Here is a 23783-nt window from a genome sequence, read left to right on the forward strand (position 1 = left end):
AGGTGAATGGAGCCTACATCTCTGCCCTCTTGTTTATCACTTATTAAGGGATTTGTGCTATTAAACATGTATAGCTATTATGATCACATCAAAAAAAGAACAAGATAATATGGACTCTTTGGGGATGGAGGCAGTCCTTAGGCTCTAGGAATTGAGAAAGACTGTAAGAAAAGTGACATTTGAGCCAGGCCTTGAAGGAAGGATGAATATAATGTCCATCAACAGGGATCCCTGGGTGGCGCAGCGGTTTGGCGCCTGCCTTTGGCCCAGGGCGTGATCCTGGAGACCCGGGATCGAATCCCACATCGGGCTCCCGGTGCATGGAGCCTGCTTCTCCCTCTGCCTGTGTCTCTGCCTCTCTCTCTCTCTGTAACTATCATAAATAAATAAAAATTAAAAAAAAAAAAAAAAAAAAAAAATGTCCATCAACAGAGTTTAGAAAAAAGGAGACATCACGCAAAGAACCAAACCAAAACAAAGGCTCTTGGCTAGGTTTCTACCTTACACTGCAAAGATGAGTACATACATTCTCATTCAAGTGGACAAAACCTGCAAGCAGAAGATGTCTACAGGAGTCTTTAAACAGGCTCAGGCCATGGAAACTCAATTTAATTATCAACCTTAAATAACAGAACACATAGGTTACCAATCAGGAATATACTTATGAAGACAAGGCAGAATGTTTTAAATTGAGACTGTATCCAAAAAAAAAAAAAAAAAATTTTTTTCCAGAAAACCTGGTATTGCATGCAAGAAAAATTGGGAACTCCCAACCACAGACTAAAGTCTCCAATCCAAATTTTAAATGGATGAATGACCCACTTGCCAGTACCTTAGTACTACTTAACACCACACAATACACCCAAAAGCTGATACTGGGGCATTTGGCCACTTGAGGGATTTGTTAGCTTCTTGTTGGACTGCTGGATGATTATAGATCTTCAACCTAGAATGTATAGAAAACAGGATTCCATTTTCTGGCTCCTTCAATAGAGACACAGGTAACCGCAGACCAGAAAATGGAAATATATGCTTATCATTAATAAGAATAGATATTTCTCCACATTTGGTCAAAGAACCTTGGAAAACACTACTGTCTATATGTTACCACAATAATCAGCTACTTCATACAAAGAAGAAGGAAACTGTAGAAACTGTAGAAGGTTTCTGGTACTTCTGTATTTGTCACCTCGAAGACCATTGCAAATATTGTCTCCTGAATGAAGCCTTCCCCGGTTCCATCTTTTTTTTTTTAAGATGTTATTTATTTATTCATGAGAGAGGCAGAGACACAGACAAAGGGAGAAGTAGGCTCTGTGCTGAGCAGGGAGCCCAATGCAGGACTTGATCTAGGACCCAAAGGCAGACACTCAACCACTGAGCCACAGGTGCCCCTTCCTCAGTTCCTTCAATCACCAGTCCCTTAAAAAGTAACTGTTCTCTCTCTTGACTACCACAGTTCTCTGATCCATTGCTATATGCTTTATTAGTTGTGCAAGTCTCCTATCTCTTTCCACCAGAATGAAACCACCTTACAGGTAGGAATTCAGCCTTACTTGCCTTGCATCCCACCATGCCAAGGTCATTTTTTATTGCCTGACACACAGTAGACATTCAACACATGCTGGTTAAATCATTTCATCAGGTCTGAGAGACCCTATTTTGACATATTTTAATTATTAAAATTTTTTTCCTTTGTCCTCCTTCCAAAATTTGCCCTTGTCTGTCTAATCACAGCATTCAGATTCAGATGCAGCAGAAGTGTGTATGTCTTCCTACTACTCATCTGTCTGTCAGTCAGTGAACTGCAAAAGCACTGCCCCACCCAAGACCTGAATCTTGATTCAGTCATATTCACATTCATCCATTACGTGACTTTGGAAAACTCTGGAGTGAGCTGGACCTCAGTTCAGGTGCAAGTTCTCATTGTCTCTTCCTAGTTATACGGCTTTGGGCAAGTTAAATTCTCTAGACCTCAATTTCCTCAACCAGGAGATGAAAAACATAAATAGCCTCTAACTTGGCTTAAATAAGACAACACATGAAAGGGTTCAACTCAGTGCTTTGCACATAGCAAAGATTCAATTAAGTACTAAAATTGTAGCCTTGTTCCTAAAGTAGAAATAACAGTACAAGTCCTTCAGGATTCTCACATGAAATAAATGATATAACAAGCAAAATATTACCTAACACATTGTTCAGGCAATGTTTCCTTCCTTCCTGTGTGCTAGAATAATTGCTACAATTGACTGAGCACCTATTACATCCTAGGTAATGTGTACCAGTCACTTTAAATATATTATGCCATCTAATTTAATTCTTATACTAAGCTATTGAAATAATAATCATTATCCCTATTTTACAGATGAGTAAATTGAGTTTCAGAGAGAATAAATAACCAGCCCAAGGTCATATCACTAGTTCATGACAGATTGCTCCAGAAGCTAACATAAGAGGGATCAAGAGCAGAATAGGAAGCAGAGAAAGAAAACACAGGCAAGAAGAATGGGCAGAGGGACACCTGGGTGGCTCAGCGGTTGAGCATCTGCCTTCGGGCTCAGGGCCTGATCCCAGGATCCAGGATCCAGGATCGAGTCCCACATCGGGCTCCCCGCAGGGAGCCTGCTTCTCCCTCTGCCTACGTCTCTGCCTTTCTCTCTGTGTCTCTCATGAATAAATAACTCTTTAAGAAAAAAAAAAAAAAGAATGGGCAGAGGCTCCCTAAGAAGCTTAGTATTCCTGTTTATCCCCATCCTGGCCTCCAGTTTCGGGATTATGCTTGCTTTTTAAAACAGCCTCTGGAACCTGAGTCAATATAGTCTCACTTTCAATATTCACACACTCCTGCTTTCTAATAAATGCATGAAATTATGTCACTCATCTAATAACTAACTCTAACACATTTCCCTCTCCCAATTTCTTTCCTGGTTATAAATTTGCTATTTGTTCCCACAGTCTTCTTATCTCTGTTCTACTAACTGTCAACTATGAAACAGTTTAATTTTTAATAATCTGATTATCCTTAATTTCTTATATTTCCGTAATAGATTTATATTAGATATATCAAATATATTGTCACTGCCTACACGAAGGGGAAGATGGCCCTTCCATAGTTCTTACTAAAAGAAAGTTTTATACCAAGTAACAACCCCTTGCCCCACCCACAGCCCTCTGGGCTAGAGGTGCATGTCTGACCCTTGGGCAAAGCTGGTTAGGGACCTAGAAGAAGGCAATGAAAAAATGAGTTGGGTTACTGGATTCTTTCTCAGGTATCTGGATTAGAAAAATCTGAGAGAATGAAGCAATTATCAGGAAAAAGTACAATTGAAAGAATGTAAGGAAAGAAGACATGAAGAAGAAACAAGGGAAAGAGGGTGGAGAAGATAGGGTTCTGGATGTGGCAGTCTTGGCAAGTCAAGGAAGTAATGGCAGGTGTAAGCAAAAGTTATGAGATTGAGAGAGGTTACTCAAAGTCCAGCTAGAAGACCAAACCAGCACGTAGCAAAAGGAGCCCAAGTAAAGCAACACATTGTGAGAGGAAAGGTTTGATATAGAAGAGGTTGCCCCTAGAGCTACCTCCAGACCTGAAAACTTCCAGTTCTAACTTCAGGTCCCATTTGTAAGCACACTCACAGTGAATCCCCCCTTTCCTCGAGGAAACTACAGTGAGTCAGTTCTCTGTGACCAGAAGGCCTTTTCCAGAGGGTTCAGCACTTAAAACCTTCTTTAGAAAATAAAGGTTAATTGTACTGTCCCCTTCTTTGTTTCTGGTGGGTCACAGCTGCGGACTCCTGGAAGTCAGGCATTCACCTTACTATCCTCTGATTATCCAGACTTCTTCAAAGATCTCTTTATTTTTCATTTCTGAGATAGAAAAAACTTCCATCCAGCTCCTACCTAAATATCAATGCAAACTTCACCACTCATTTATCACCTATGATCCTTTGACCTAAAAAGTAAACTCTTAGCTTATGGGAACCACAAGGCCCAAGAATGAGAAACTAACAAGTTTTAGGGGAGAAAAGCTGAGCATAAGAAAAGGAAAGATTCAGGGATATTCAAAGTACTTTATTATGAATTTAGTCTTTGCAAAGGGGGAGAAGGGTGAATATCTTTAAAAATTTCCTTTTTGGGGGCACCTGGGTGGCTCAGCAGTTGAGTGTCTGCCTTTGTTTGGCTCAGGGTGTGATCCTGGGGTCCTGGGATTGAGTCCCACCTGGGCCTCCCCACAGGGAGCCTGCTTCTCCCTCTGCCTGTGCCTCTGCCTCCCTCTGTGTGTCTTTCATGAATAAATAAATAAAATCTTTGAGAAAAAAAAATTTCCTTTTATAAGAAGGGACATAAGGTTGTGTAGTTTAAGATTTTTACATGTCTTTCTTTTTGTATTTAGCTAAATTTCTTAATAAGCTACATTTCAATGTGTACCATGTATTCACTTGACAGCAATTAGTGACCACCTGCTCTTATTTCATCCTCTGCTAGGCAGTAGGGGTACGAAAACTAAAGACAGTCCCAAACTCAGAAGGAGCTACAGCCCACAGCACGAGGTGGCTGATTCCAGTGCAGTGTGGTAAGGGCCACATTAGCATTCACCCAGCCCAAGAGGTGGTGAAACAGAGATGGGGTCTAGGAAGCTTCCCAGAAGAAATACCCAGGATAAGTCTCGATGGAACGGTAGGATTTGGCTTGGAACAAATGAGGCAGAGGGATGTCCAGGCAAAAGTAGAAGCCCGGGCACTAGCACAGTTATTAAAACCCTGCATTCTTTAGACTATGGTTGACTTAAATACCCCAGTATATCATGGACTTTTAATGTACATGTACAAATGTACATTAAACCACCCATCCAGGCATCTTTAGAAAAGGCAGGTATGCCCTTGACCCACATTCAAAAAGTCCCTTATTCATATACCTTAAGCAAAATTTTTCTCTTCAATCATACACTAACCACACAAGCCCCAAGGTAACAGAAGGTACAATGTAGCCAGTATTAGACAAAATAAAGTGACCTCAGGCTTCCCAAGTTTCTTTTCTGAGCAAATGATGGCTTGGCTTCTTTCAACTGCCATTACTATTAATTTTGAGTGTGCGTATTCATATTTTAAGGAAAAGAACAATTATGATTTTCATGGAAATTACTGAGAGCTCCTCAAAGCTTTTGATTAATCGCATTTTGAACCTTTAAGTGACTAACATAAAAATACTTAAAAAAAAAAGTTTTTGATTTAATTCCAGTGTAGTTAACACACAGCATAAAAATATTTTTGATAATTACTGAGATCATTAAAAGTTAGATTAGCAACAATAATACATAGAATATGCTTTTCTTTTCCTATAAGTTTGATGTTAATTAATAACCACATTTCACATATTTCTATAGAGTATGTTCTTATGTTCAAAAAATGCTTGCTGGTATATCATTTCACAAGCCTGTTCATATATTCCCATCTATAAAGTCAGTAATATAGTTCTCTTATGTAGTTACTTCTTAGGATTTTATGAAGTTAAGCAAGATATCCAATGTTAGGAATTTTAAGCAACCAGGAATACAGGAAGAGTATAAGTCAAAAAATTATTATTTATAGTCTTCCAAATTCCCTCCACCAGTTATAAACTAACTATATGTTACATTTTTTTTTGCAGACAGAAATAAGACCAATTCAGAATGACAGTGGTTTACTAATCCCCAAAGCAGCCTTGAACCAGTCTTCCTTGCTACAAGCAAGATGATATTCGTAAAACATGGTAGAAGATCTTACTCTGAATTCAGAAAATTACATAAAGAGCTACCAAATTTTTAAATTATATCTTTCCAAAGACTTAACCAGTTTTAAGTGAATAGCGTCTGGAACTACTCATACAAACATGATTAATAAAAACATCATTCACTCTCTACCCTGCCTGTCTCACTTTTGGCCACATTTCAGAAGCAGTTTATCATTCACATCTAAAGGTATATATACATTATATATATATATATATATATATCACACATCATATCAGCAAGTCTTCAGCAACATCCTTCAGGAGTTGCATATCATAAAGATGATCAGTAGCCCTGTCATTCCCCAAAGCATAGTGCTTAACACATAGCATGTATCATCAGCACTACAGTTGCTTAAACTGGTCCCTTGCACCCTCAAAACAATCTGTAAGCACAGTACAAAAAGGAACTCAGTTTCTGTGAGAAAGCAGTAAGAACAGTGAAGCTAAGAGATGTACCCAGGGCCCATCCATTTCCAATTCATACTTATTATACAGGAAGATGTGCATTCAAAACAGCCTATTCTTTTGAAAATGGTTCTTTAGTCTCCTTGCACATGTGCCTATGTGCTGACTGGCCAATTCTTTCCAATCCATAAATTAAAATCCCACTTTTGCCTATTGTGCTTTTCACTTCAAAATGCCAACATAGTTCAGATATATAAGAATGAATCCCCTACATACATAAACTTACAACATCTCCCCTCTGGGAACCACAGTTTCTTGAACTGGGCTTTGTATAAGGTGACCAAAAGACCAGATCCATGGAACATTCTATTCATAGAGTTAGAGAAATGCGGAATTACAGGAAGGAAACAGAAATGATGTAGCTCAGCCCCTCATTCTGAAAGAGGTCCAGAGGTGCAGAATAGGGAGACCTAGGTCATAGAAGGGCAAAACCAAAACCAGAAGCTGTCCAATGCACTTGTAAAAAACATGTAATGATTAAACTAGAATTGGGGACCCTTCTTTTTTTGATTGACACTCTAAATCCTAAATGTTTAAAGAAAAGAATAAATTTGGCTAGAATATCAAGCCATCCTGCCCCTTATTTTCTCGTGAGTCCTTGGGTGAGTCACATAATCTTACTCAAATATAACAGAAGGATAACGATATTACTTAATTCACAGGGCTATTATAAGAGAGGACTGAGCAGATATTTTAAAGTGCATTAAAATGTCAAGGCTTAAAAGAAATGGAGAAAATTTCCATTTTACATCTTATATTTATGTCTCTTGGGGGGAAACACACACATTCACATACACACACACAATTCCTTTCACTAGACCTACATGCAAAAGTCGTATTTGTAACCAAGAAGTTTGGGGGATGTTCTACATGTTGTGTTGGTTTTACCTTCAACAGGACTAGGGGCTCTTCCACTTTTATTTACACACAGAATCCACACAATGCACCTTTTAAAAGGTGATCAGTCTTCATTTTTATTCCCCCAGAGTTAAAGATGACCTGATTGCTGCTGTCTGGCTCCCCAGCTGGTTCAATTTCTCCCTCCACCAGATCCTTGTTTTATCCACATCTTAGCTTCCCCCACTCGGATCACTCCTGGATCACTCCTCTCTTCGGATTGCTCTTCTGAAGAAGAAGCCGACTCAGATTGCCTCCCCCAGAGGCAGCGCCCCAGTGAGTAACACATTGGGGGTTGGGCAGAGTGTGTCGGAAATGATCAAATACTTGCAAATGAAGTCATACAGCTCACAGGAGAAGGCAGTGGCCACAGGTGCCAAATGCAGATGACTATGGCAAGCTCTGGGTAGGGCTGTTGCTACAATGTGGGCCGCTACTGCACTGAGTAACAACGTTGGGTACATAGAAATGACTCTTATTTTGCTCATCACACGATTTAACCACACGACCTGTGTAGGTTCCCAAAGTATAGGCACCAAACCTATGATTTCTGTGTAGGTGGGCATGTCTGTCTTCCCTTTAAACTACTAAATTAGTCTAGAAAAAAAAAAAAAAAAAAGATAGCTTGACACCACTGAAGACAATTCTCCTTTGAGTACTAGGGAAACACACAATGTAGAAAATGATGATACAAGCATGAACACAAATCAACCAGCATGGAAACTCCCAGCATTTCCACCATACCTTCTCTCCATCCAAGACCAAAATGGGGATGGAGGATGCTCCTACTTTGGTAGATCAAACCAGTAAAATTTTAACAACCCAAACAAAATGGGACTGTGGTAAGATTAAGAGGCTGTAATTTTTTCCCCCCTTTATAGATAATGTGTCCTTGTTAGGAGAAATGGGAAAAGCCCTTTACTACACTATTGTCTTTGGAATTTCAAGATGACAGTGATAATGGTGGAGTTTCCTGCAGCTAAGTGTTTAGTAACAACTGGAGAAACTAAGGAGTAAGTGAAATGAGACAAGAGCCTCACGAACCACTCTCTTCCAATACCCATTAGAGTTTCACAATGTGCCAAGGCTAGAGCTAATGTGAATCACCCAGATGACTGCTCCAGAAGCCACCTTACAAGGTATGTGGAATTATTTAATAGTACAAGTATAAAGGGTTAATAGTTACTATTTGTGTCTCCGTTGCCTTGTGTGAAGAAGGTGGGGGGGGGAGGCTGTTTACTGTCTTTAGAAACACTGGGCCTCTAGGTGAGTAGGAATGCCTCTAGGGGAATGGGTGTTGGCTGGGACAGCAATGTGCTAAGAGGAAAGGACAGTGAGCTTACACCTAGTTACAAATTTAGGACAATCACTTATACAACTTTATGTTCTGTCCTATTATATATATATTTAAAGATTTTGTTTTACTTACTCATGAGAGATACAGAGCGAGAGAGAGAAGCAGAGACACAGGCAGAGGGAGAAGCAGGCTCCATGCAGGGAGCCCGACGTGGGACTAGATCCAGGGTCTCCAGGATCTCGCCGTGGGCTGCAGGCGGCGCTAGACCGCTGCGCCACCGCCACCGGGGCTGCCCCTCTGTCCTATTACAGTATCTGCATGCTGTTCAGTGTAAAGTATCGTTATTATTATTACTAATTTAACTATGTGGTTAATGTTGATTACACCAAGATGCTACACTCCCTGAGAGCAAGGGCACGTCTGCCTTGTTCTTTCCTATGTCCTCAGTGCCCAGCAAGGTGGTGGGTGCATAGTTAATAGCCCCTAAAACATCACTTGAATAAGCAAGTGAATACATGAGTTCACACGAACTCATGCTGTGACACGTGGCTGCCATGTTTGCTCCATGTGTCACAAGCAGGGCTGAATGTACAGCTACATAGTCCAGCACGACAAGCAGATTTCAAAAGGTGCCTGTCTTTTTGGCAGGCCCAAGTGCTAGGCTGTACAAGATGTAGTGTGGAAGCCAGGTAAGGGTGCTGGCATGACAACCCTCGGAGTACTCACACCCCAGGGTGTGGTCTGGATGTTACCACAGCTGCACTGAGCCCCTCAGATCACTGCTGGTCTTTCTGGGGCTTTGGTGTCCTCATTTAAAACTTGATGAATAACCTTTCTTTTCCTTGCACTTCTGAAATTCTAACATTTTAGGAAGACATCCAGAACCTGAAACCTTGTCAGAGACAAACCATGGTAAGATCTTCTGCTTACAAAGTGGGGGAAAAAAATTAAGTTTTAAAATATGAAGTTCAGTTCTATTGCAACAAAACATTATGTGTGTGTGTGGAGGGTGCTTCTTGCCAGATCCTGGCCAATTAATATCTTGCCTTCATCCTTTCTCATACCCAGAAGTCAGGTTCTCCAGGCTTCCAACGGAAGAACATAAATATTCTCAACCAGGGCTGGCCCATTGCTTCAATCTCTAGCTATAACAGGGAGTCAGTCTGATGAACATTTGCAGTTAGAATGGAAGGAGGCACAGCCTCCCAGACTTTTGCAGATTTTTTTTGGACAACTAGCAGAGTCACAGCAAACCTGGAATTAGGTAAGAAAGCGAAATTCCCCCAGAGAATTCAGAGAGCTACAACTAAGAGCCTTGAAGCAATCACCGTGTAAGAAGAGAAGAGGGGAAATCCACAGTTTAAGAAAATCAGCAGACATTTTTTTCTTTAAAAAAAATTTAGAGTATTAGGCACTGATTTTAGCCTTCTATTCCCATCTCTCAAGATGTCACTTTAAAAAGCAAAAGGTTTTATCCACAAAACCACCAGTGAGTAAAGAGCCTTCACATTCTTACCCTCACACACACAGTAAGATATTTACTCTCTGATAAACAGCAATTGTAAATAAATCTCATTTAATCTCTAAAAGCCACAATAAAAATCTTTAACCTCCAAGGTAGAGTTTACAGATGTGTTTGCAAGCCCTGCCAGCGGCAGAAAACACAAGGACTTGAATAAACTACTATAACAGGAGGCACATTTTCTCTTTCAAGCATCTTACACTGACCTTCTTTAAAAAAAAAAAAATATGTACAAGGGAGGAGGAAAGGGGAAAACCCAACCCCTCCCACCCCATTCTCTGTACAAATCGGCCAATAAATCTAACGAAAAGACACAAGAGAAAAGGACAGAAGCCAACAGGTGGAAAAAGGCTTTTTGTTTCCTTAGAAATGCTCAGACACTTGATCTGTGTTCCCCGTTTTTTTTTTGTCTCGGGGTGTCTTTAATGATGGTTTGATGATGATGATGATGACCAAGAATAATGATAACACTTGTACTTGGTGATTCCACAGTATCTCTAGCTTGAAGATTTCTCCACGCCTTTTAGACATAAGGATCTGTTCTGTGTCGCCAAATCCCAGGCAGACATGCAGCATCCCCACTCGGCTCTCTGGATTGTACAGACGGGGAAACTGAGGCACCGCCCCCCCTCGCCCCCTTCCACCCCCTTCCACCCCGTCCGCCCCCCACCGCACAACTCCTTCACAGTATCTATCAGCAGAGAAATCCCCGAGACTGGAAAAGTTTCTGGATTGCGTTGCGGCAGAGTTCTCTTGCTCTCGCGTCTCGCCTGCCTCTCCGCTCTGCCGGGGAGTCTGGGCTCGGGGGGATGAGGATTGGGGTACCTCCCCTTCACGAGGCGCGCCAGGGCAGTGCGGGGGAAGTACACACGCGCGCGCGCGCGCGCACAGCCCTTCACACACACAAAGCTCGCTGCAATCCGTGCAGGCGCCCGGCGGAGCCCGGCCAGCCCTGGCTCAGCCTCCGAACCGCAGCTCCGGGCGGGCGAGGCCTCCGAGGGCTCCAGGCTGCGGGTGCTCGGCCCCGGGCTCGGCCCCGCTCCCCTCTCCTCCAGGCTTCTCTCCCGCTCCCTCTTTCTCCCCCTCGCACCTCCACCCTCGCACCCTCCTCCCACCCCTCTCCATCCACCCCTTCTCCCCCCCAACCCGGAGGCACGGATCGTGTTCCCGGGGTTCCCTGGAAAGAGGGGCCGTCCCCAGCCCCGCGCGCCTCGCAGGACTTCCAGGGGCCGGGCCACGGCTCCCGCGGCAGGACCCCGGCGCTCCCCCTGAGCAGCGCAGGCAGGAGACCCCCACTTGCAGGCACGGGCGAGCGAGCCTGCCACCGAGGAGGGGATTGTTAGGGCTCTTACCTTTTTTATGAGGAGAAATTCTGGAGAATCATGTCACAAACTGAGGGGGGAAAGTGAATGAAGACAAAAAAGACCCTTTTCCTGCAATCCCTGGCCTCCTGGTATCAAGACACTAGGACAACATCAAAGCAACTTAGGGGGAAGACTTTAGGGGCCTATTGTCTGCTCTGGTCTGATCTGTTTTTCTTCTGCCTCCCCCTCTTGCTGCGGTGACACTTGGTACGGCCCAGGCATTCATGCCAAGTAGCTTTCACACATGGAAGCTTGTCTCAAGCAATTGCTGACAAGCCACAAACAAGACATTCTCCCTCCCTTCTCGGCGGCGCCCCCCCCACTCCTCCCCCTCCCCCTCTCCCCCCCCCCCCCCCTTGTCTCCCCTCCTCCTTTCTTCTGAATGCAAACTAAAACTCTCCGGTGACAGGCAGGCTCACAGGCTTGGCCTAGCTGCGCACGCAGACACACGCACACACACACACACACACACACTCTCTCTCTCTCTCCCTCTCACACACACACACACACACACACACGCGCGCGCGCGCGCCCAAGCAGCTCAGCTAGTTGCTGCACTGGTGGAGTTAAGAGGCAGGAAAAAGCCTAGGCTGAGCTGGGGGCAGGGAGAGAAAGGGAGAGGGAGCGAGCGGGAGAGCGGGAGAGCCTCCCGTGTCCTGGTAAAATGGCAGAAGAGAGGTGAGCCCTTTGGAGAAACAGCAGTGGCCACACACGTGTGCACACATACGCACCCGGGGAGGCAGCCTGAGCTCCAGGGAGAGCTAAATAAATGACCCCAAACGCAACTGCAAGATCCCATCAGCTTGAGGTGGGGGGAGCTGGGAGATAAGAGAGAAGGTGAATCCAGCTCTGGGGTTTCTGTTGCATCTTTAGGTGCCTTTCTTCTCCAGAGTAGAGAAAAACTGGTTTCCCCAGGCTCCAGGCTTTCTTCACTGCATAATTGAGCAGAGACCTGAGCTACTAGTTAAAATAAATCCATGAAATGTGTGAATGTGCGAGTAAACTTTAACTGTGGGTTCAACTTGTACCCAGGATATTTTTAAAGCGGATTTTTTTTTTTTTTTCCAGAAACCCTAGAGAGCAGTAGCAAGGAGAGTAGTAACAAGTAGTGTAAACTCTGAGAGCTGTGAAGTGTGATGCTGAAGTTACTGATTGCCAGGCGGCTGGAATTTATGGAGGGTGGGCACTGCGAGTTGCAGGGGGAGGGTGAATGAGTCTCCACCGAGCTGTTTTCTAGGAATGAGGGGGAATGAGGTAGGATAATGAATATGGCATGAAGCAAGCAGGAATTTGATTGGTGTGGAGAGAGGAGGAAGGTGGGGGTATAAAGGAGGGAAGAGAGACAGAGAGAGAGAGAGAGAGAAAAAAAAAACACCACATTTTTAAAAGAAGAAGAAAAATGGAAGCCCAGAGATTGAAACATGCAGGGGGAGAATGAGATGGCAAAGGAAAGCATAAAATGTGAGCAAAAAGGAACACAAAGGATGTGCAAATTTGCAGATGGCATGAAATCAGGAGGGCCAACTGAGATCAAGAAGGACAGGATGATAATGTGACATTCATATTTTTAGTATGTTGTGGGGTCACAGCCTGACAAGGTCTCCCCTGCCCAGGCCAGGAAGTTGCCCCTTCACCTGCAGGACCTGAAGGGAAGCTTAACTCCTCACTGGAGCTAAACCAGACCTGTATTCTTGCAGAAAGGTAGCTTAGAGTCTATTTCTCAGAATCTTCTACAAAATGCAAATTATGTGAACACACAACACTCCCTCATAGGGGTGCAACAGGGAATAAATTATGACTTTTTACCCTTAATACTAGCTAAATGTCTTGTCGGACCTAACAGTCGCCACATCAAAGATACATCTTTGTTCCTGCTGCCTTTACACCTTGGTTTGCTTATCCATTATGCTGATCCCTAAAACTGTCTATCCTGACTCTAATTCTTGCTGATTGTGAGAATAGTAACTACTTTTGATTGAGTATTTACTTAATTTTTAGCGCTTTCCCAAGCATTTATACCATGAAGTCATTTCTATTAAGACCATCTCCTAAAAAAAAAAAAAAAAAAAGACCATCTCCGTTTACAGATGATAAAAAGTGAGGCACAGAGAGGTTAAATAAATTTCCTGAAGTCACACAGCAAGGTGAGGGTAGAGCTGAAATCAGACTCAGATCTGTGTGATTCCAAAGCCCCAGCATTTACCCATCGCCTTATGTCCTCTGACCTGCATAGCTCGGTTCTCCATAATACCCCACTTGCCATACAAATGGATGTTTTCCTTCTATACCTCAGGGCTGCTGTTTGGGTCCTCTCACTTTGAGCCAGGGAACCTTCTGACCTCCCCCTAATAACTGCTGACTCACCGACCACTTCTAAGTGACGGTGATTCACTATACACAATGAGGCCTTCTTGCATGAAGGGTCAACTTAACCTTTAGTAACCACACGATTTAGAGATTGCTGGGCAATGGAGAAAGGCAGCTGAGGCCAGGAAGGCTTCCCTTCCTTAAAAAAATAAAAGCGGACTAAAAACACCCACAAGGTGTTGATGATAATGATGATGATAACAGCTGGTGACATTTATTAAGCTCCTCCATCTAGTAAACAACCCCATAAGGTATAAACTGTTACTGCTCCCATTTTCTGGATGAAGAAGCTGAGACACAGAGGTCTGTTAAAGTGCCAAGTTCACTCAGGCAGGAAGTGCTGGCTGAGATGGGCCTCGGGCAGCCTGCCTCTCCAGAGACCAGGCTCTCCCCCCACCTACCCATCTGCTGCAGCTCTGTGGTGGTGGGAGGGAGCAGGGAGCCCTTCCAATCATGAGAGAGAAAATCTAAATGTTCATTGAGAGAAAGAAGAGCGGGGCAATAATAATTCTAGTGTCTTCACATGGCATCTCCACAAGGGGCTACTGAAGAAGCCTGTGCCAGGCCCCCAAATAGCCCCAAGTCTCTAATTCCTCCTTAGTCCCACCTGGCAGAGGAAGGCGCTTCCCCAGCCTCCAGGTCAGAACATGTTGGGAGGAACACCAAGTCAGACTCTCGCCTCCAGCACTGAGGGCTTCTACCTGCCAAGTCCAAAGAGGGAAGAAAAGAAAATTCAAGTAGATAAGTGATCGAGGTTACTGCAGGAGTGTTTCTCGGTGTACTTTATGAGACTTCTGAATGCTAAGTGTGGAGTGGAAGAAGATGCCCTGAATCCTTGGGTAGACCTGGATTCTGGTGGCAGTCTACCACTCATGGGGATGTGAACCAGGCTCTTCTGGCCGAGCTTTGTTTCCTTAATTATAAAATGAGCTGATGCCATTAGACCTAGCACCCTCACCAGAACGAAAATGCTATCATTCTGGTAAGTGTCCAGTTGATGGAGTAAAGATTAAAAGCCAAGGTAGCTGATGAGATGTGTGTTTGGATGTGTGCGTGTGTATGTGTGCTGGAGAGGGTCATGGCGTAAAGGGATAGAGCAAGAAAGACCCTCCCTGGGCGGTCTACTCAAATTATAGCACATCTCTTCAAAAATACCTTTCACGTCATAGCTATTTTTCACTTTATTTTGTTTCACTGCTGGAATTCCCAACAATGACAAATACACTTGCAATATTAACAATCTTTTAAAAAAGCAAACGCCTCTAGAGGGGATAAGGAAAATCAGCCACTCATACATTAGTGTGAATTATTTCATCAAGCTACTTTCCTCTGAATACCTAATTCATATCAAAAAAAAATCATTTAGGTTACAGAGTGAAGTGAAAAGGGGAAGCCAGTAGATAGTTTTAGAATTGAGAGGAGTCTTGATGTAAGGCAGGCCTGATGTGGGGACTGAAGAGAAGATAAGGGAGCACCCCTTATGGCATAAACTATGGAGATGGCATAAACTATGAAAAGGTAGGGACATAATAAAGGGAAATAGCTTCAAAACTGTACTGGGGCGGAACACCTGGGTGGCTCAGCAGTTGAGCATCTGCCTTCAGCTCAGGTCGTGTGATCCCTGGATCCTGGGATCGAGTCCTGCATTGGGCTCCCCTCAAGGAACTTGCTTCTTCCTCTGCCTGTGTCTCTGCCTCTCTTTCTGTGTCTCTCATGAATAAATAAATTTTTAAAATCTTTAAAAAAATATTGTATGGGGGCAAGTCTGGAATTAAAGGATGAAGGATGAGGACGCCTGGCTGGTTTGGTCAGTAGAGCATGCAACTCTTGATCTCAAGGTTCTAAGTCAGAGTCCCACATTGGGTGTGGCAATTACTTAAACATAAAATCTTAAAATATAATAAAAATAAAAAAAATAAAGGAAGAAGGATCCTGGCTTCATCTTCCTCCACATTTCCTTTGCCTGCATCTGGCACATGCTCACAATAGGTTTCTATGGGGTCACTATGGGGCTTAAGTTCCATTTAAAACATGGTTTTTAAATAACACATGATCTAAAAATAGCCACTTCTCCCAATAATAAATTAAATAAATTACACCACGTAAAAATATAGCTACCTCCCCACCCCCTGCCACCTCCCCACCCCGCCATGATTAAAAGGCAGAGTGAAGTTACTGGATTCTGGAATTAAAAGATATGAGTCCCAGTGTGATGTATTTATAAACTAAATGACCTTGGCCAAGCCTTTTAACCTTTCTGAGCCACATGGTTTATACTTCGCAAGGTATCATGAAGTAATGAGTTACTGTGTCAATAGGCTTTATTAAGAGTAAAGCACTCTACAAATTTTAGCCAGTAATGGGTAAAAAATCTGTAACAATAAGAGCACTACTCTGTGTCAGGCATGTTCTTTATGTGCAGTATCTCATTTAATTGTCACAACTTACCCTAGAAGAAGAGTTCCCACCACAGCAACACAGTACTTACGTACTTGATCTCTAGAGCCAGATAGGCATGGTGTGAGTTACAGTGAGTTACAATCACTCTATGATTTTGGACAAATTACTTCACCTTTCTGAGTCTCAGTTTCTTCATTTGCAAAATGAGGATATTAATAGTACCTTCCTCATGGGATTATTTCGAGGATGAAATGAGATAATGAATGCATGTGACATAATTAGCACCGTGCCCAGCACATGAAAAGCAACCAACAAATGTTAGATGTTATGTTTGTTCTCATTTCACAGACTAGGTGAGATTAAGTGCTTTGCCCGTGGTCACACAGCTCATAAATATAAAGTGCCCAAGTGTGGTTCTGTTTGGCCCACAACTCCTGCTCTTTACTGCTTCTTTATTTGTCTATCTTGCCATTGATTTTTCTGAACCACAGGTAATTGAAAGGACATACTAATTGCATCATCATTTGCTTTACCTTTATTAGCTTCCCACGTGAACTGTTAGTCTGTAAACATAAGCACTCAAGGAAAATATCTTCTATACAGAACATCTTAGAGAAATGATGTTATTATTTTAAAATACTACTTGAAAAGATCCCTCAAAGTAATCCAGAGTAGAGTACAAGCATCACAGAAAAGCATTATGGCAGACTCGTGTTTGTATTTTTTTTTAAGATTTTATTTATTTATTTGAGAAAGAGAGAGAGAGAGAAAGAGAGAGAGAGAGCATGCATGAACAAGGGAGGAGCAGAGGGAGAAACAGACTCCCTGTTGAGCGGGGAGCCCCTGGGATCATGACCTGAGCCGAAGGCAGATGCTTAACCGACTAAACCACCCAGATACCGCTAGACTTGTGTTTTAGAAGTTAAAAATTATTCGTCTAAATTTCATCTTCTCTTCTCAGCTGAGCTTCAGGTCAAAGAAGAGCATTAAGTGGCCAACAGGTACAGTATAGGAGAAAGAACAAAGCATATAGGTAATCCACAGACTGTAATATGCTTCCCTACAAACTTTAAGAGAGGTGCAGAAAGTGAAGAACTTCCAATTTTATAGGCAAAATATATCAGGAAGCACAACTTAAGTTTGAAAATATATATTAACAAGAGATTCACATTACTGAGCTCCAGGGAGAGATGGCAGGTGGAAACAGATCATCATGTAGTGAGGAACAGAAATCCTCTCTCCTATGGAATGAATGAATATAGCTTCTTCCTTCTAACTAAACTACAATAAATCAGAAGAATGGGCTCCATGTAGGGTGGTTGAGAGGATAACCATTCTGGAAGCAGCCACCAGATTCAATGCCCCATGATCCTAAAACACCATTTTTTTTTTTTAACACACCATTTTTTAAGCAGTTCTTTCATCTTATTTTTTTCCAGGCAACTTTCTGAAAAAGCTCTTTGGTTGTTGCAAAAGACCTATGAATGCTTTTAGTAGATCCTAATTAAGCGGTGAAGGATAGAGATTTGCTCAAGTTCATATGTATTTGATTCATATTTATAATTGTCACGTAAGTGTGTTAACTGATGATAACTTGAAATCGTGTGCATGTCACGAGGAGACACGGCACCTACGTATGTGCCCCCAAATACAGTCATGTGGGGGAAAGATGGGCCTGGATCTGCATTATTAAGCACCCCAACTGTGTAGGTTGTAGAGGGTCTTTTGGGAACAAAGTATATGTATAATAGTACAACTGGCATATCAGTGGGACAGAAAGGCCACTTTGTCCCATCTCCATCTCCTCTAAGCAGGATGTGGAAGGGAGCTTAGAAAGCCCTGAGAAACGATTGAGGAATTGATGTTAGCCCAGGCGAGGAAGGCACATAAAGTCGAGGGCTTAATCTGTAATGCGCCTTCCCTGAGAGCTGCTTCTGTATGAAGCTTGCAGCTCATGAGAACTGAAAGAGGCAGCAGAGCTACCGGTGGGAGCAACGGGTTTTGGTAAACAATGAGCCAACTTCTCCCCCAAGGGAGCAGATCAGAGGAGCTGTAATAACGCTGGAGAGAAACTCTCCAGCAGTTCTGGAGACAGCTAGGAAAGGGCTGCCTCCCCGATCGACCTCGGAAACTGGGTTTCCCTGGCCTTGGTTCATGGCAGAGGGATTCAGGTATGATCTGAAACACTCTGCTGCTCCCAGGCCGACTTAGAAGCCAGCACGGGCAGCAGCTACCTGGGCCACCGGCCACATCTACGTAATTCTCTGCTCTAAGTGGCTGTGAGTTCACTTTGGGCTGACTCTGAGAGGGGTACATATAAAAGGATTTCTTACTAGCCTGGCTTCTGAGTTTGAGTTGTTCCGCCCTGCAGAGCTGGAAGGAGATAATTGCTCTGAAACTATTATAGTTGCATTCATAGTACATCTGGACCTGAGGTTGTTTGACCTCTGAAAACCTGGAATGGAAATAATGCAATTACCTGAGCTAAAGACAATTCAATAAAAAAAATACTGAAGCCAGGAAAAGGAAATTTATCTTTTATGCCACGTCCTATGCCTAGCAATGGAATGTGTACCTTTCATAAAGTTGAAAGATGCAATAAAGACCAAATAGAAGGTGGTATTTTCAGTTCAATTCAATAAGCATTTGCTATTACCTGTTGTGTGCAAAACACTGTGCTTGGACTGGTGCCACCAAAACAGAGTACAACTGTCTGTGTTCTAAAGGAGAGTGCTGTCTGGATAGAGGAAAAGAGAGAGATGCTTACAAGTAACCACAATGCCAGCCATCCTGGGATAAAGAAAGCCAGCAGGGATCATAGGCATTTTTTTTTTTAAGTAGGCCCAACATGGGGCTTGAACTCATGACCCTGAAGATCAAGAGTCACATGCTCTAGGCAGCCCTGGTGGCTCAGCAGTTTAGAGCTGCCTTCAGCCCAGGGCCTGATCCTGGAGTCACAGGATCGAGTCCCATGTCAGGCTCCCGGCATGGAGCCTGCTTCTCCCTCGGCCTCTCTCCTCCCTCTCTCTGTGTCTCTCATGAATAAATATATGAAATCTTAAAAAAAAAAAAAAAAAAAAGAGTCACATGCTCTACTGACTAAGCCAGCCAGGCACCCAGGTACTACATGCATTTTGAGGTACCTGCCCAACACATTCCCTCCATTCATGGAGAATAATCCCCAGGCTACCTGCTCAGAGAAGCTCTAGCACTTGTGTTTATACTATGCAACCAGTTCCCCTGGCCAGTAACATTATCTGAGAAATTTAATTAGGACTTAACAGAAGCTAGTTGATCTCTCTTAGCTCTTGAACTGAGAGAAATCCTGAGTTAAAAAAAAAAAAAATAATAATAATGAAATCAACCTACTTGGAGAGATAGAGAGGAGAGTCCACATGGCCTGAGAGAGAGAGAGAGAGAGAGAGAGAGAGAGAGTCTTTGGCTGTCTGCCTTCTAAACCACGGTTCTAGCTCTGGTGGAGGCTTCCTGAATTTTGTTCCTTAAAATGTTCCTGATTCTAAGTAACCCCCTGCATGTCTCCCCTCTAGACTAGTGCTAATGGGTTTCTCTTTCTTGCCCCCAAAAGAGAGACTGAAGCTCAGGAACTCAGTTCAACCCTTCTTAGATGCCAAGCAGTGTACTTGTTCTGGATGCACATCAAATAAATCGAACTCACAAGGAGTTTGAGGCCTAGTAGGGATTCTGGTAGGTGAAAAGTATATATGTAGTACTATAAAAGAAGTGTTAAGAGAATCTGGGGAGGAAACAAGCATTTCTTTCTTCAGAGGAATTTTGGGAAGGTTTCACAGAAGATGTAGTGTGTGATCTAAACCTTGAGTAGGATTTAACAGATTTGGTAGGATAATGCATTTTGGTCAGAAAAAAAGATACTTCCTACTGAGAAGGTAGGAAGGGCATGTGAAGGTATTACTTCCACGCTACATTCTCTGATTTTTCACTACACTCCAGAATGGCAAGCTAGTGTGCTGCCTATGACCCACGGGCCATATTCAACCTGCCTCATTTTTGTGTGGTACAGTCTACAATCTAAGAATGGTTTTTACATTTTAAAATAATGGTTGGAGGCACCTGGGTGGCTCAGTCAGTTAAGCATCTGACTTTTGGTTTCACTCAGGTCATGATCTCAGGGTCTTGAGATCAAGTCCCACATCAGGCTCCCTACTCAGCACAGAGTCTGCTTGAGATTCTCTCTTCTCCCTCTGCCTGACCCCACTCCTGGCTTATGTTCTCTCTCTCTCTCTAAAATAAATAAATAAATCTTTAACATAAAATAAATAAAATAAAATAAAATAAAATAAAATAAAATAAAATAAAATAATGGTTGGAAAAAATCAAAAGAAGAAGAATATTTCATGGCATATGAAAATTATATGAAATTCAAATTTTGATCTCCACAAATAAAGTTGTATAGGAACACAGTCACCCTTTTTCTTTCACATATGATCTATAGTTGCTTTCATACTATAACCATGGAATTAGGTGGTTGCAACAGAAACCTTATGATCTGCAAAGTCTAGACTATTTCTATCTGGCCCTTTGCAGAAAAAGGTTGCTGACCTATATCCTATATTCCAGCCTCCAGAGATTTCCTTTGAACATTTGGGATGTGAAGATGTCACTTTCAGAGAGGGTATATCAAATACCCATTTTATAATTGTATTATTAATATGTACTTTGTAGGACTGTTTTGAGAATCATCTAGAATATTTGTTATGTGAACAAATATGTGAAATAGTATACATATTTTGGGCACCATATCATATATAGGGAGAGGCAAAGACATAGAGATAGAGATATAGAAACGAAACCCGAAAAAATATGTAAAGAGCTATCAATATTGGTCACTTCTGAGATGTGAATTATGGCAAACTTTATTTACAGAACAGTAACAATAGTAACATCAAAAGAACCACCTTATATTGACTGCTTACTATGTGCCAAGCATAGTGCTCAGTGCTTTAGGTATATATCATCTTACTTAATTCCTGGGGCACCTGGATGGCTCTGTCAGTTGAGCATCTGACTTTTGGTGTTGGTTCAGGTCATGATCTCAGGGTCGTGGGACTGAGCCCTGTGTGGGGCTCCCTGCTCAGCATGGAGTCTGCTGGAGATTCTCTCTCCACCTGCCTCCCCCTTTGCCCCTTCCCCTGCTCACAGGCATGCACACACTTGTGCATGCATTCTCTCTTAGATGATAGATAGATAGATAGATAGATAGATAGATAGATAGATAGATAATAGATAGATAAAATCTCAAAAACATTTCCTGGAGTGCTTGGGTGGCTTATCTGGTTAAGCATCTAACTCTTGATTTTGGCTCAGGGCCTGATCTCAGGGTCATGGGATCAAGCCCTACATCAGTTTCCATGCTCCACAGGGAGTCTGCTTGAGGATTCTCTCTCCCTTTGCCCCTCCCACCACTTTCATGTGCCCTCTCTCTCTCAAATAATTTTTTTTTAAGATTTCTTTTATTTATTCATGAGAGACACTCAGGCGTCCCTCAAATAAATTTTTTATTTTGTATTTTTAAAAGATTTTATTTATTTATTAATGAGAGACACAGAGAGAGAGAGCGAGCGGCAGAGACACAGGCAGAGGGAGAAGCAGGCTCCATGCAGGGAGCCTGACATGGGACTCAATTCCGGGTCTCCAGGATCAGGCCCTGGGCTGAAGGCAGCACTAAACCGCTGAGCCACCCGGGCTGCCCTCAAATAAATTTTTTAAAAACTTCCCAAGAACCCCATGGCATAAGAACTATTATTTCCGGAATGCCTGGGTGACTCAGTGGTTGAGTGTCTGCCTTCAGCTCAGGGCGTGATCCTGGGATCCCAGGATTGAGTCCCACATCGGGCTCCCTATGGGGAGCCTTCTTCTCCCTCTGCCTGTGTCTCTACCTCTCTCTCTCTCTCTGATGAATAAATAAATAAAATATTTTTAAAAATTGCTGATAGGCTCCAAGGGACGGGTGATAGAACTTTGGGGTTTGTAAGATAGTCATATGGTTTGGGGGCTCTGGTTCAACCTGGAGGAGGAAGGGTGAGTGAAACAAATTGGTCAAGGAAAGGAGGGGAACATGGGAGGCTCCTGTGGACAAACTATTTCATAATTTTATCTAAAAATCAAGACTAACCCTTCATACCAATTAATAAATTACATTGGGTCTGAGTACCTGCTCAGAAAACTCCAGCTAGGTACTGCAACGAGGCGGGTAAGGTGAGGAGTAGGATACACAGTCAAGTACTTACCACTACCTTTGAATGGTTCAGTTTCATCTGGGGGGCATGATATACACACTCAATTAAGGTATCAATACAGGGCAGTGCATGATTAAGGCCACATGAATGATACAGGTTAATGGTCCTCAACCACAGCATCAGCATCACTTGGGAATTTGTTGGCAATGTAAATTCTCAGGCCCCATCCTAGACCTGCTGAATCTGGAACTGGAGGTCCCATCACTCTGTTTTAAAAAGCTTCCCCCTGCACCCCAGGCGATTCTGATGCGAGCTGGAGTCTGAGAAGCATGGTGTAGGTAATGGGGAATCAGGGCTGGATTCAAGTCCAACTTACAAGGCATTCTGCATTTAAATTTGATTCTGATCAATGACAGAGAGTGAAGGTAGGGGGTCATCCAGGAAGGGCAACCCAGGTGAGTGCACATATGGGGTAGGAATGCATAAACCATAGAAGGAAAGGAAGAGAGGGTGCTGTGGGGGAGGAAGGCCCAGAAAGGTGGGGATTAGGAGCGGTAGGTAGCTTGGAAGAAGTGGAGGTGGCTGCAAAGGTTGAGGGCAGGGCCAGGGAGCCCCAAATACCAGACTCCTGTGGGGAAATAGAAACCTCTTCTGGTTATCTCTAGAGAGGGCTCCACCTTCTACATCTCATTTCTTTCTCTCCTTTACCTACTCAGGCATTCTCTCCCAGGCCTCTCATCTCCAGAAGTGAGGATCCCCCCCACCCTTTGATCTTTGATGTTCTGATCCCGGAAGGTGTCTCTTTGCCTGCCTCCCCCAACAGCACTTCCTCCTTCCTCCTCCCAATCCACCCCCTCACTCCTGCTGCAGATGAGAAATTATAAACCACTCCTTTGAAAAACTATTCCTATTGAGGCTCCGTGATTTGAACAAGTTCCTATTCAAAGCGCCAGGGCAGCCACACCTGCTGCTTCGATTCTGACCGTGTGTACCCGAGATTCATCCAGTACGGATCAGAGGATGGTTGTCAGAGCCCAGAGTACACTGAATCTTACAGAGAATTTACACAGGGGCCCCGCAGAAGGCTGTGTGTGAGGCTGGAAGCAGCTCTCTGTGGGAAGTCCCTTCCAAAGCCCTGAGGAATGCTTTAAGGCTTGCAGCCTTGTTTCCCAGTGGGATCTTCTCTCAAGATAGAGCCTCCACATGCGCCTTTAGGCTCTGATGTTTAGACATCATGGTCCCAGAGAGGCGAGTTGATGTGGGATATGCATGGGTGGGGAATGCACAAGGGATGTTCTTTCTCTCAAAGGTTTTCAACACAAGACCAAGGTTTTAAGCTAACAAGAGGTTTTGTCTAATCTGTTTAACTTCTCTTTGTTGTTTTATCTGTAAAATACAGATCATAAGACCAACTGACAGAGTCCCTGTGAGGATCAAATGGAGGGGAAAGTCCATTATAAATTACAGTTGAGCCTGGAACAACGTGGGGG

General features: G+C 43.2%; 1 protein-coding gene and 1 long non-coding RNA gene across 5 annotated transcripts in view; one reads left to right on the forward strand and one right to left on the reverse strand.

Moving 5' to 3' along the window:
* LOC144280477 (uncharacterized) overlaps positions 1-11582 on the reverse strand; it is a 69540-nt gene extending 57958 nt beyond the window's left edge. Inside the window, exon 1 of one of the 2 annotated variants that reach the window (XM_077842565.1) lies at positions 11300-11582. The gene's annotated coding sequence lies outside the window, so the exon portion shown is untranslated. The remainder of the gene's footprint in view (positions 1-11299) is intronic. The other variant, XM_077842566.1, reaches the window with a different exon arrangement.
* The window catches only part of LOC144280480 (uncharacterized), a 59884-nt gene that overhangs the window by 33813 nt on the left and 2288 nt on the right, over positions 1-23783 (forward strand). For all 3 annotated transcript variants that reach the window (XR_013348882.1, XR_013348883.1, XR_013348880.1), the window contains 3 exons: positions 7218-7404; positions 8196-8267; positions 9296-9337. This is a non-coding gene — a long non-coding RNA (uncharacterized LOC144280480). The remainder of the gene's footprint in view (positions 1-7217; positions 7405-8195; positions 8268-9295; positions 9338-23783) is intronic.

This window comes from Canis aureus, chromosome 12 (genome assembly GCF_053574225.1).
Source record: "Canis aureus isolate CA01 chromosome 12, VMU_Caureus_v.1.0, whole genome shotgun sequence".
Lineage (NCBI taxonomy): Eukaryota > Metazoa > Chordata > Mammalia > Carnivora > Canidae > Canis > Canis aureus.